The following is a 14,273-nucleotide window of genomic DNA, read 5'->3' as shown; positions in this document are numbered from 1 at the left end:
CAAGAAGAAGCACATTTTTTCTTTCTTTTTTTTTTTTTTTTTGGTACCGGGGATCAAACTCTGGTCCCCTGAGCTAAATCCCCCGCCCAGGATCACATTTTTAGAATCATTATTCTCTTACTTAAAACCAAACCCTTCACTTTCTCCTCCCGTTTGGAATACAATGTGAAGCTCTTCTCTGGCCGCAGGCAACCATGTTGCTCTTCTGAGTCTCTGGTAAAACCTGTGACCCCACCTCTGCACCCTGCCATGTTAGCTGCAGTCACATTGTCTGTCTGTTCTGTGGGGTGAGCGGCTGAGTCTCACCGTAGTGAGTTGCATTTCTAACTCCTGACCTTGCATGCATTTCTGTCGAGTTTTGCTTTGATTGCTCCACCTTACGATTCAGATCCCATTTCAGTATTAGACCTCCAGGCAGCCCTCCCTGGCCACCAGTCTAGAGCAGCCCATCACTCTGCATTACTTTATCCTGTTTATTTCCCCCTCCCTCAAGGAAAGTTGCATGGGTTACTTATTTGCCTAGAAATGTTGGATGCCTCCTCTGACTGTAAATTCTATAACAACATTATTTACAGTTAATTTCCAGTGATAAGAAAAGTTCTCAGAACACACTGAGCTCTTAAGAAACATTGAAAAAGCAGGTACAGCAGCTTGTAGTTCTCCCCACCTTTCTCTTAGAGCTGGCCTCTCTCTGTACTGAGGTGTTGTTAGCATGAGGCACTTTGGAGCTTAGGCTTTTAACCCTGACACCACTTACTGACCATGTAACCTTAACAGCTCTTAAATTTCTTACCCTAAAATTGTGATAGCAGTAGTTCCTATTATACCCACTTTATAGAGTAGTTGTGATGATTAAAGGAGCAGAAGATTATATACTTGTAAGGCAGGAAGAACTACCTGACACATAGCGTACTAGATCTTGGTACATGTTAGCTATAATTATTACCATCATCATTGTCTTCCGTGTCTATGAGTTGCCCATTTGTTTCATTAGTTTTCTCTTTTAAATATGTGTACTCAAAATAAATGTATGAAAAAATGTTCAGTGTCACTGATCATTCAAGAGATGCAAATTAAAACAACACTGAGAGGGCCAGGGATTTAGCTCAGTGGTTCTGGTGCCTGCCTTGCAAGGGCAAAGTCCTGAATTCGATCCCCTGTACAAAAAAAAAACAACCCCAGAAAACTTGAGATTCCATCTCATTCCAGAAAGAATGACTGTTATGAAGTCAACCAATAACAAATGGTGGAGGGACTGTGGGAAAAAAGGAACCCTTCTCCACTGCTGGTGGGAGTGTAGACTGGTGCAACCACTGTGAAAATCACTGTGGAGATACCTCAAAGAACTACAATGGAGGTTCCATTTGGCTTAGGTATTCCCCTTCTTAGTATCCTCCTGAAAGAATTAAAAACATCATACCACAGCGATATATGCACACCCACGTTTATAGAGGCACAATTTGTCATAGCTAAATCTTGGAAACAGCCCAAATGCCCATCAACCAACGAATGAATAAAGATGTGGTTTTTTTTTTTATACAATGAAGTACTACTCTGACATAAAGAAGGATGAGTTTGAGACATTTCTAGCTAAATGGATGCACCTTGAGACCATACTCTTAAGTAAATTAAATTGAACACACATGTTTAAATACTACATTCTTTCTCTGGTGTGAGAAACCAGGGTGGAAATGAGGACTAAAATGTACAGTGGACATTGGGAAATGGGAAGAAAATGTTCAAATGACAAGGGGAACAAGGGAGGGGAGGGAGAAAGGAAAGAAGGAACAAGAGAAAAATCAAAGGAAAAATGGAAACAAAGCTTTTGTACATAAGGGAGGGAGGAATGGGGAAAAAATAGGAAGCAAGATATATCATGTAATGGTATAAATTCCCTGTGATGAGTGTTACCATTCTGTATATTTTAAATGGACCAATAAACGTTTTGTTAAAAAAATATGTGTGCTCAGGCACCTCATGAAATGTTTTAATCAAATCAGTACCTATGTGGGTCTTTTGGAAATGGCAATTTTGACGGGCTAAGAAAAGAGAGAAGTAATTTAGGAGAGTGGGAGTAGGTGGAGTGAGACCCTTGAAATGCTTCAAGTTGCAGTGGGCAGGGAAAGCTGTGGGTGGTGCTAATGGAGTCCCGGTGTTGGGACAGCCCTGGGAAAGGGCAGTGAGCTCCGGGGCCCAGAACGAACACCAGCACCAGCTGCACACTTGCCCGTGTGCTGGGCTGAGGTCTTCAGCTTTGTTCCCTTCGTCCGTGATGATCATGGTTGCAGATGCAGAGTGCCTGACGACAGTGTGGAGGAAGAGTGGAAGGAAGACAGGACAAGGCAGCATCGTGACCTGTGAGGCCACTGGGAACTGAGGTTAGGGGTGAGGAGGCCCTGAACAAAGGTGGGGATGGTGTGGAAGAGGATGGAGAGGTGACCTCTGATGTGTGGGTGGGTGGGGCGGAGAGTGTGAGGACATGTCCGGGTCACCCACCCAGGGGGCCATGGATTAGGAGCACAAGTGAGTCTCAGCCCCACCACTTCTCTGTAGAACTTTTGGCAAGTTTCTTCAGTGTTTCTGAGTTCGCTTTCATTGTCTATAAAATAGTGGAGCTAAATAATGTTTTTTCACATAATTGTCATCTTGAGATTAGATGAGGTTATATGTAGGTGTGTAGTGAAGTGTATAGTAATAGCGAAAATGACTAGTAAATATTTTTAGTTTCTCTGTCTCTCACTCTGTGGTACTGAGCTACATCCCCAGCCCTTCTTTTTGTTTTTCTTTTGAGACAGGGTCTTGCTAAGTTTCCAAGTTGCCCAGGCTTAAACTTGTGATCATCCTGCCTCAGCCTCTCAGAGTGCCGGGATTATAGGAGCATGCCACCACACTCCATTCTAAATGTACCTTCTCCTTTATTATCTCTAGTGACAATTAGGATAGGGAATACTGAGAGAATTAGACTACGGTTTAAGGGAGGAGTAGGTTTTGGGAGTAAAATGTTTATGGGATATTCAGTTAGGGAATTCTGCACTGTTTGTATGTGGGTCTTGAGTTTAGGAAAGCTGGGACTAGATAAGGTTGGAACATCAATTCTGTGTTCCTATTTGTTTTTTTTTTTTTTTTTTTTGAGACAAGGTCTTACTCTGTATTCCAGGCTGGTTTTGAACTCACATGATCCTCCTGCCTGAACCTACCAAGTGCTGGGATGACAGGCATGCGCCTCCACAGCTGGCATATTCCCTGTTGTTTTAATGGCCAAACACCTGATGATACCATTTTTTTCCACCAAAATACCATGTTATGAATTATGGTATGATATAAAATCATAATACCCACATATGGAACTTAAGTAGTTTACATATTCCACAGCAGAATTTTCTCCAGTGCTATATAGCATGACATAGGATTCTGTGCCTTTTGTTAAAAAGTACTCAAGATTTATTCAGGGGTAGTCGTCTGTTTTTTTTTTTTTTTTTGGTACTGGGGATCGAACTTGGGTACTTGCGCTTGCGAGGCAGGTGGCAGAACCACTGAGCTAAATCCCTGGCATTCAGGGGTAGTCTTAATGATGTGTGGCTGGAGGTTGAGTAGCAATTTATTTTGTGACATCTTTCAGGCTTTAAGTTAAAGGAAATCACCTCTCAAATTTGTGTAACGTACTCACTGATCAGTGTAACCCTAATTTTTCTTAATATTTGTCTAAAGCACAGTAGTAGTGATGCTGGCAATTCAGATATGCCAAAGAAAACCCATAAAGTGGATCCTTTAAGTATCATCATCTATTACAGATGGGTTGTTGCGGTACAAGATATTTTGAGAGACTACACTTAAATAACTTTTATTATAGTACATTGTTATAATTGTCGGTTTTTATTAAGTATTATGGTTAACCTCTTACATTGCTAATTTGTAAATTAAATATCATGATATGTATCTATAGGAAAAACATGGTATATATAAGGTTTGGTAACATGTGCGATTTCAGGAATTCACACTAGGAATTCCTAGTGGTCCCGGAACACATCCAAGGATAAAGAGGAACTACCGTAGAAGTTTTAAAAGTATCTAAAATAAAACTTCAGAGCTCTTCATTCAATCTTTTGAGAGCTTCATGTAAACCATCATGTGGGATGAATCAGCTGCACATGCCAGCTCTTCCTTCCTGTGAGTTCCCAGCATTTCATTTCCTGAATTTCTTGTGTGGAGTGGAGAGCAGAGCTCAGAAACATGGCATCCCCTGCTTTGTGACCTGAGAGGGTGTTGCAGGGCCAGCTATATAGCAAATACCTTAGGCATTGTTGGCTGTCTGGGCTCTGTTACAGCAACGCAGCTCTGCCACGGTAGTGGGAAGCAGCCAACCACACAGGTATGGAAACATGGGGAGGCTGTGTTCCAGGAAAGCTTTATTTACAAAAACAGGTTGTGGTCTCTTGGCCCGTGATCCCTAGTTTGCTATCCTTTGCTCTAGAGTGCATGGAAATCTTAATCTTTACTGGGTTCCAAAGGATGTTGTTATTTTATTTACCAGATTGGAACCTCAGGATTACTTTTATTAGATTTCTTTCAAAATTAATTAATAGAGAAAAAAATTAATTAATAGAGGGCTGGGGATTTAGCTCAGTGGTGCCGCTGTCTGCCTCACAAGTGCAAGGTCCTGAGTTTGATCCCTGGCATCTCCCCCCACCCCATTAATTAATAGATATTTGGGGTGAAACATTGCATTGTAGTTTTGGTTTCTTTTTGGGGACATGCTTCTTTGGCATTGAAAGATACAGATTTTTTTTTTTATTTCTCTAAGCAAGATTTAAGCAGGCTTGATTTTTTTTAGTCTTATGTGACTCTCAATAAAAAACAAACTAAAAACCAAACCAACCTTGGTCACTTACTATAATAACTGATATAGCTATACTACTGGTGGCATATGGTAGAGCATACCTTTTAATAAATTGTTAAATATAAAGCACAGAAAGTCTCAAGTTATGGTATGTTATAGGTGCCTGTGGGGTTATTAGATTAGAGGGATGATTTCAATTTAGTTTGAATCCTTACCAGATTGCTGATTGTAGGCTCAGGATATTGGTGTGTTTGTGCTTTACAGCTACTACAGGTCCTGGTTGCTATGGCTTCTCATTAGCTTCTTAAGATCCCTTTGGAGCCCTGGTTGCCTGGCAGGAGAAAAGGCAGAAGCTGCTAGAAGCTGTGAGGACAGATGCAAGCTGCAGAAGTAGCCCCTGGGGGAACACTGGGTATATTGACCAAGGTTTGTGTGTGTGGTCACATATGAACTTTCGGTTTTCCTAGGCGGAGCTCCTGGTCATACGAGTTAATTACTGTGTGCTGCAAGTGATCTTTGTTTTAGGGATTCGGCAATTTGAACTCTTTAATAAATTTTTAAAAATGCAAATTAGGAAATTTTGTTTTGAGTGCATTCCTGCCTTTCATGAAAGTGCTTTTGACCTTTAATAATAATGAGTAATTGAAATATTATAGGTTTTAATAATGGCTACTACTAATCCATTAAAAAGGTCAATCTACAGTGAAAGCTTGCATAATTAGAAGAGTATTATGATTAGAATTTAATTATTTCAGGCTCACAAGAATATTAGACTCTAGAGGGCAGTGTAGCTCAGCATGTTCATGCTTCTGCTGACAGTGAAATTTTGCTTTGGAAAAGTAATTTACTTTGGAAGAACAATCTAGGTATTCTGAACTTTTCCTTACCATATGGTGACCCAGTTTAATAGAAATGTGAGTTTTGGAAAGAAGTGGTCTGGTGTGGCTTAGAAGGTTAGATAATACATCATGATTTATTTGGCCCCAAGGAATAGCCTTTCTTCATTTAAAACACAGTGTGGTAGCACATGTGCTGTGATTTCAGCATTTGGAAGGTTGAGGCAGGAGGATTGAGATTTCAAGGCTGGCCTGGGCTAATTGACTTCGAGGTCCTGTCTTGGGAGAAATAACCAATAAAACATTTTGACTTCAGAAACACTGGAATTCTGTTACTGATTCAGCTAAATTGAATTGATACTGCTTTTCAGGCCTCTATGGAACATGAAGCAAAAGGAATAGTACATGTTGTGTTTTCAGATCTTTTTTGGGGAAGGATATGAATGTACCCTCTGTTAGAGAATTATTCTGACATACGTTTTTGGTAGTTTTTTATTTTCCAAATAATACTAATTAAAAATATTTACACAGCTACTCCTAAGTCCACAGTTTAGCACTCTTATTTGTATGGTTTTAAAAGTTTTAGCACTAGGGCCAGGGATGTGTAGCTCAGCAGCGCTGCACTGCGCCTGCTTGGCAAGTGCAAGGTCCTGAGTTCAATTCCCAGTACCAGGGGAAAAAAAAGTTTATAGCACAAGATCTTTATGTTAAGTATTGGGGGAAAAATTCAGAATAAAGCCTGATATATTATATACATGTCTTTCTCTGTATTTTATTTTTTGGTACTGGGAATTGAACTCAGGTCCTTTTGCTTGCCAGGCAGGTGTGGCGCCACTGAGCTACACATCCCTGGCTGTATTTTATTTAAAATATATTGATTTTTAAATGATGGTCATCTTTTTTTCCCTCTGGTGGTAAAATATTAGTGCAAATTTTCTTCAACATAAAGTTTACCACAGATGTAAATGAATTTTCTCGATTGAAAATGGCCCTTCACCTGCCATTCTGAGACATTTTTAAACAACCCTTAGAGTGGAATTCTTGAAACCAGTGCTTGATTGGTTGATATCTCTTAGTGCGGAGCCTTTCTAAACTTTTCAAACATATGCATTTAGCAAAATCTAAAACATAAATTATGTCAATTACCTTTTCTTTCAATCCTTAAACTTGTGTGTATTTTCAGGGAAATCTAGTCATATATTTTTGGCACATTTACACATAAGCCATCATATGTGATTAGGAAAGAACTATTTTGAAGTCTAAAAGAGTTTTTGGAGCCTTTAATTTTGTTTCTTGCTTCTAAGCAGAAAGTGGGAATTACAAAGGCCAAGTTAATGAATCTCCTGGAATTTTGGGTTGAAGTTTTTAAATTATGAACTGCATTTTTTTTTTTCGGAGTGAAGGTTTTACTAGGTCGTTTAGGCTGTTTTGAAGTGATTATATAGCTCAGGCTGGCCTCGAATTCATGGTGATCCTATTGCCTGAATTGCAAATTTGGGAAACAGTTTTTGTTTCTGTGATTCTAATGTTATTATAGTGTGGAAATTGGTATATTCAGTGGTTAAATGTGACAGGCGTTTGAGATTTTAAGTTCAAATTTTGACCTTAGAATGCTTTTTTGGGGGGGTGGGGAGACAGAGTCTCACTATGTAGTTTGGGCTTCCTTGAGGCCATGAACTATGTAGCTTCAAAACTTTATCAGTCCTGCCTCAGTTTCCTGAGTGCTGGAATTACAGGTGTGCACCGTCACACCTGGCTAGAATGACTTTAAACAAAATGTAGTTATTCAATGTTTCCTTTTTCTTTGTCTGATTGAGAATAATTCAAGGTTACCATTCATGCTTGAAATATGTGTTTGTTAAAGAATGTTGAAATTCTTGGATGAAAGATCTTATACAAGAGCAGATAATACAAATTTAAGAAAATACCAAATGGAGATTCTGCTTTTGGTCATTTCACATTGGGTTGTAGATAGCAGCTAAAGTGATATTCATTCATATTCTCTCTTCTTCCCTTTCTGTCTCTGTCTCTGTCTGTGTCTCTCTGTCTCTGTCTATCTATCTATCTATCTATCTCTGTCTCTCTTGAATTCAGGGCATTCTACCATTCAGCTACACCCCCAGATCTTTTTATTTTTTTTTGGTACGGGGGATTGAACTCTCAGGTCCTTCTGCTTGTGGGGCAGGTGGTGGAACCACTGAGCTAAATCCCTGGCCCTCTCTTTAGTTTTTAGTTATGAGACAAGGTTTTGTTAAGTTGCCCAGGATGGCTTCAAGTTTGTGATCCTCTTTCCTCAGCTTCCTAAGTAGCTGGGATTATAGACTGCACTGCCACACTTGGCTTCCTTAGTCTTCCTGTTTTGTCTAGTTATATAAGAGAATTATTCCATTGTCCCATTGCTTTCTACATCTAGTTGGATAAAATAGTTATTTGACCTAGTTACAAGTATTTCTTATTTGGGAAGAAACAAATCAGGAGTTTTTTATAGAAATAATAAATCGTGTGTTAGTTTTGTTATTGGTATTGCATGTAACTTCACCTCTGGCAATACCTGTATATATCCTTCCCCCCATTCTAGTCACAGAGAACAATATAAAATAGCTATTTGTATGAAATATACAACATACATCAGAACTTGAAATTCAGTGTTTAAAAAATTTACATAGAATTTGTGTAGTTAAGGAAAGTTTTTTTTTTTTTAAAGAAAAAAGAAAGATCTGTTTTGGAGAAGTTGACTGTTCATTTACATAGTATCTAGAAATAGAAGGCAAACTTAAAAAAAAAAAATGGAATGCTTCACGAATTTGCCTGTCATCCTTGTGCACGGGCCATGCTAATCTCCTCTGTATCGTTCCAATTTTAGCATATGTGCTGCTGAAGTGAGCATGAAGGTGAACATTTTAAGTAGCTATAAGTAGAGAAAGTAACTAAATCCCTGATTTTACAAAGGATCTGGGAGATAACTGCCTAATTCTCAAATGAAATTAACAGACTTACTAAATGCTTGCTTTATTCTAGCAAGTGACAGAGAATTGCTTTGCTATAGATAGCATTACTTAGGTTTTCAAAAATTTGAAGATAATATGGGCAAAGTCTGGTACAGTATTTTGAAACATACCGAAAATTTCTTTTGTACTAAGATTTAAGTACTATTTAAATGTATTCTATTCAACATATGCAACTCAATTGATTTCTCATACATTGAAAAACAACTGTATGCACAATACCTCATCCTAGTCCTTTGGAGCAAATTTTAGTTACTGTTTTCCCCCAGTTTACCTAAATCCATTAGTTTGATTTCTCCAATTTTCCTTATTTCCCCAGTTTACCTGTATGTTTCACCATCTTGTTGAATTTGTTTTTGGTTTTGTTTTTTTGGGTGGCAGTAGCTCCTTTGGCTTGAGAAAAAATACTCTCCAGTTCCAAGTATAAAATACCTTGAATCGTCTGTATGAATGTCTTGTTCTCTGTGGACACATACCTTTCCTTATTACCTAAGAGGCTGCCTTGTTATTGTTAATTGTTAGTTTGAGATCTGGGATAAATCACCAAATGGAGATGTCAGCTAATCAGTGCTTCCAGCTTCAGGTTTGCCCATCAGAGGACAGTTCCTTCCAGTAATTACACCCTTCTGGTCAAATTGCTGTCCACAGCTCTCTCATTATGTGTTTTGTAACTCCTTAAATAGCTAGAATAGGAGCAGGCAAGCTTTTTATGAAAATGGTCAGATGATAAATGTTTTTTTTATTTGTTTGTTTTAAAATTTTTGTTTTTTGGTACTGGGGATCGAACTTGGAACTTTGTGCTTGCGAGGCAGGCGATGGAACCACTGAACTACATCCCCAGCCCTAAATGTTTTTGGTTTTGTGGGGCAAATAATCTTTGTTGCAATCATTCAGCCTTGTCATTGTCAGACAGGAGCAGCCATGGACAGTATGTAAATAAACAGGCGTGACTATTTTCAATAAAATTGTATTAATGGACACTGACATTTAGATATTTTGTAATTTTCATGCATCACAGAATATTATTCTTCTTTTGAAACCATTCTTCACTCATAATAGGCACACAAAAGCAGGCTGTGGGCTGGGTTTGACCTATGGCCATGTTTTGCCAATCCCTTAGATAGAAATCCAGAAAGGAGGTACATAGAAGTGGTTGTTCATTGACAACTTTAATTTTTTTTTTATGGTACCTGGAATTGAGCTCAGGACCTTGGGCTTGCCAGGCAGGCGTGGCGCCACTGAGCTACATCCCTGGCCCTTGACGATTTTAACTCATGCATATTTACAGGGTTGTTTTTGTAGCTACTAAATGTGGAATGAATGCATTTGTTAATATGATCGGCAATGTGAATAACATGATTTCTTTTTATTTTATTTATTTATTTTTTTTGGTAACCGGGGATCCAACTCGGGTCCTTGCGCTTTCGAGGCAGGTGCCGGAACCACTGAGCTAAATCCCTAGCCCAAATAACTTGATTTCTAATGGCAACTTCAGGGTCTAGAGATAGAATACTTTTGGATGATACAAGATTAAAGCTGGTTTTCTTCATCAGTAGATGCGGGAAATTGCCAAGGTCTGTGGAGCAGAATCTTTGATTTACAAGTTGAAATAAGGCCAGAATACACTAGAATTAGAACTACATAGGGTTGTTTGATATAAGAGCTTCATTAAAGGGAAGGAACTGCCTTCATGGCTGTTTCGGCTTGTGATTTCTGTTTTGGTGTATTCTGTCCCAACCACTTGATTTGTGCAGGGTGATCATGATAGTTCAGATCTAGAAAGTAGGTTGTCTCACAGTTTGAGCCTTTCTTAGCATTACAGCTTATCTGGAGGACTGAAAGAGCCAAACTGTCTTTGTACAGATAGGGGCTACTTTCCTTCTGCTTACGCCTAAAAACCCAGCCTCTGTCTGTGTCAGCATTTGTTGGAACTAAATATTGCACGGACACTATATATTTCACAGTAGACATATTTTTTCTACTTAACATTAAGCAGTTGCTGAATTTGAAGAACTGTTGCTTCTGTTGATCCTCACTCTGACCAAAATTCATGTACACAGCACAACCTGAATTAATAGTGCTCAAACTCATTTAGCCCTGAGAATGGTTTAATCAAAGGTGAACCTTTTAAAGATCTTATGAGGCAGCATCCTAAAACAAATTGAAGAAAAGAAAAGTAGTTAGCACTTAAAATGATTTTTTTGGTCAGAGTTTATATTTCTCTTTTTAAAAGCTTTCTTAAACAGCTCTGTGGTTGTTCCTATGTTCTATTTAGATAGAATAAAGAAAATCCTAGGGCGGGGGATTTAGCTCAGTGGTTCTGGCGCCTGCCTTGCAAGCATAAGGTCCTGAGTTCAATCCCCAGTACCAAAAAAAAAAGAAAATCCTATTTGTATACTTTATATTGAACTGCAGGTATTCAGCCTAATTACTAATCTGTTTTTGGTGAAAGCCCATTCACAGGGCAAATTATTTATCTTTCTTATTTCTCACCTGAATGTGTGTTGTGGCTAACAGGTTAGATTTTCCTCCACTTTGTTGTCATTCTGCAAACCCAACACCCCCCCACCCCCCGCCGAAATGGATGGCTAAGTTGATATTTGTCAGGCTTTTAGGACTGGGCAGCTGTAAGTGCTGATCTGCATGACCTTCTCAGCACCCTCTTTCTTTTTTTTTTTTAATTCTTTTATTGATACATTTTAGGTATACAATATGTTTATAGGTACAAGCATTGGGTGCTTGTACCTGTACGTGATGTATCTTGATTCTTATTTTTTTCCCCATTACCTGTGCGCCCTTCACCCCCTTCACCCTTCCCTATTTACATAGACTTTGTTTCCATTTTTTTTATTTTCTCATAATTTTTCCTTTCCCTTCTTTTCTTTGCCCTTCCCCTCCCACCACCCCTCCACCTTTGGACCTTTTCCTATTTCAAATTATCAGTTATGCGTTTTAATCATTTTAATACTTATTTACACTTTCAGTTTCTCACACTAGAGAAACTATTTGGTATTTACATGTGTGTCCTATTTATTTCACTTAAGAGTATGACCTCAATATGCACCCATTTAGCTGTAAATGTCTCTAGTTTCTCATTCTTTATGGCTGAGTAGTACTCCATTTTATTAAAAAACCACATCTTTATCCAGTTTCCAGTTGATGGGCACTTGGGCTGTTTCCAGCCTTTATCAGCACCCTCTTTCTAATGAGAGCCCTGATTGATTTGTGGTTTGGGTAGTTGGCAATAGGTAGGTAAAGGATCAGAGGGAAACTTGCATTGTCTGATTAATTGAATCTCCATGTCAAATAGCTTTTCATTTTGAAGTGTGGAGCCTGAGTTTAAATCCTGGTTCCTAAATTAACTATATGGGTTCAGTGAAGAGATATTATTCAACACCTTTGTCCCAGCTTTGCTCATTTATAAAGTGGAGCTAATAGTAGTACTTGTCCTGTAAGAATATTATCATTTATAAAATATTTAGAGTCAGTGCTTGACACAGGGTTAGTGCTTCCTGAATATTATTGTTAGTATCATTATCACCAGCATCATTTCACTCATTTCACAGTTGGATGGAAAACAGTTGATGTTTTAAGCAGGAAGTTACCAGAATTGAGGTTTGAAGACACTGGTTTGATAGCAAAGGGGAAATTGGATGTGGTTCTGGTTAAGCAAAGGTAGGCAGGAAGACCATTGTTATGGATTGTGTTCTTGAAAATCTATGTATTGAAGTCCTCTCCCCATGTACCGTAGAATATAACAGTATTTGGAAAGAGTCATTGTAGATGTAATTAACGAGATGAGGTTATTAGTGTGGGTCCTAATCCCACATGACAACTGTTAAAACAGTGTCAGAGAGATCTAGAGAGCAGACAGCCCTCAGTAAACCGAGGAAAAATGCCTTTTCTCACAGCCCTCAGAAGGGACCTGTGCTGTGAACATCGCCATTTACTAAGTTGCCAACGCTGGGCTTGAATTTATGGTTTTCCTGCCTCAGCCTCTCAGAGTGCTGGATTGCAAGGCATATGCCACCACACCTGGCAGTTATGGCAGTTTTGTTAGGGCAGCCCTAGGAAGCTAGACGGATAATGTCTGAACCGAGACCATGTTGGTGCACCTGAAGAGGTGAAGGAAGATCTTTAAAATGCAGAATCAGTAGTTAGTCACCTATTGGATCTGAGGAGGGGGAGGATTTTCCTTGAGTCCGTGTGGTACAGTTTACTGTTACCGAGAATACGTGAGAAGGGAAAGTTTCTGGCATGTTGTGTTTGAGGGACATGCGGGGGATTTCATTTCTAAGACTTTTATTTGAACTAAGAATCACTCTTCCCTAGTTTCTTGGAGCTTATTTTTTTTAAAAGGAAGCATTTTATTATTTTTGAAGCAAAAACTATTAGAGCTGTTATTTAAAAATAAACGTCTCTCACTTAAGTGCTCGGTTTGAAATCAGGGTGTGTGAAGGGTCCAGGTTGCTTGAGGAATTTCTTTTTTTTGGTGCCAGGGATCGAACTTGAGACCTTGCGCTTGCGAAACAGGGGCCAGAACCACTGAGCTAAATCCCTGGCCCCTCGAGGAACTTCTTTACATGGTTCCAGTGACCTTCCCAGTCTTGGAGCTTATTTTTAAAAGTATCTGATTTTTAAATTTATTGCATAAAAATATTACCTCTTATTAGTTCTAATATTTTGTTCATTTTTTTGTACAGATTTTTCCCAGTTAAGCAATCATATTGTCTGCAAATAATTTTTTAAAAAAAAATCTGTTCAGCCAACTGTTAGTCCTCTGGTCTCAGCTTCCCAAAGTGCTGTGATTACTGGTGTGTACTACCACACCTGGCAGAAAGGACTTTAAATAGTGTTAAGGGAGGTTTTTTTTTTTTTTTTTGTACCTGGGATCAAATTTAGGACCTTGTGCTTGCAAGGCAGGAGCGGTGCCACTGAGCTACATCCTCAGCCTAAAGAAGTATTTTTTTAATGGACATTGATATCATTTTGCCTCTTTGGTAAGGTCTTCCTTATTAATAGTACGCACTATCCTCTTCTCTGCTGCACTAGCACTGTCTTCTTCTCTGCTGCTGTGTAGTGCTCCTCACTGAATTAAGGATGGAAGATTCCCTCAAGGAAGGAGATTCCTATCTGCCAATTCTAAGTACAGTGTTCTTGCTCCATAAGAAGCCAACTTGTTTTTTGGTACCAGAGATCGAACTCGGGACCTTCCGCTTGCGATGCAGGCTGCAGAACCACTGAGCTAAAATCCCCGGCCCTGCTTTTGCTTGTTTTTATTTTTATTTTTTATCTTTTTGGTACCAGGGTTGAACTTGGGTCCTTGCGCTTGCGCAGCAGACGGCGAAACCACTCAGCTAAATCCTGGGCCCTGTTTTTAAAGACAAAAGTCTTGCTATACATTCAGGGCTGGTCTTGAGCTCACTGTGTAGCCCAGGGTGGTCTTGAACTCACAGTTCTTTTGCCTCAGCCTCCCTAGTGCTGGGATTACAGTAGGCTAGTACTGGGATTTCAGGAGTGTGCCCCCACACCTAGCTACAGACTTTCTTTTTTTTTTTGGTACTGGGGATCGAACTTGGGTTCTTGTACTTACGA

The 14,273-nt window shown here is 39.1% G+C and overlaps 1 protein-coding gene and 1 non-coding gene across 7 annotated transcripts in view; one reads left to right on the top strand and one right to left on the bottom strand.

Moving 5' to 3' along the window:
• The window catches only part of Rere (arginine-glutamic acid dipeptide repeats), a 385,951-nt gene that overhangs the window by 68,269 nt on the left and 303,409 nt on the right, over positions 1-14,273 (top strand). The window lies entirely within an intron of this gene.
• Positions 8,454-8,560, bottom strand: LOC147827372 (U6 spliceosomal RNA). The gene has a single exon (XR_015452590.1). It is a non-coding gene; the product is annotated as a U6 spliceosomal RNA (small nuclear RNA).

The sequence above is a fragment of the Heterocephalus glaber genome, unplaced genomic scaffold (assembly GCF_053883595.1).
Source record: "Heterocephalus glaber isolate CG9 unplaced genomic scaffold, H.glaber_assembly_v1.0 deba00001447, whole genome shotgun sequence".
Lineage (NCBI taxonomy): Eukaryota > Metazoa > Chordata > Mammalia > Rodentia > Bathyergidae > Heterocephalus > Heterocephalus glaber.
Note: the sequence above shows the minus strand (reverse complement) of the source record. Positions and strands in the feature narration are given on the sequence as shown.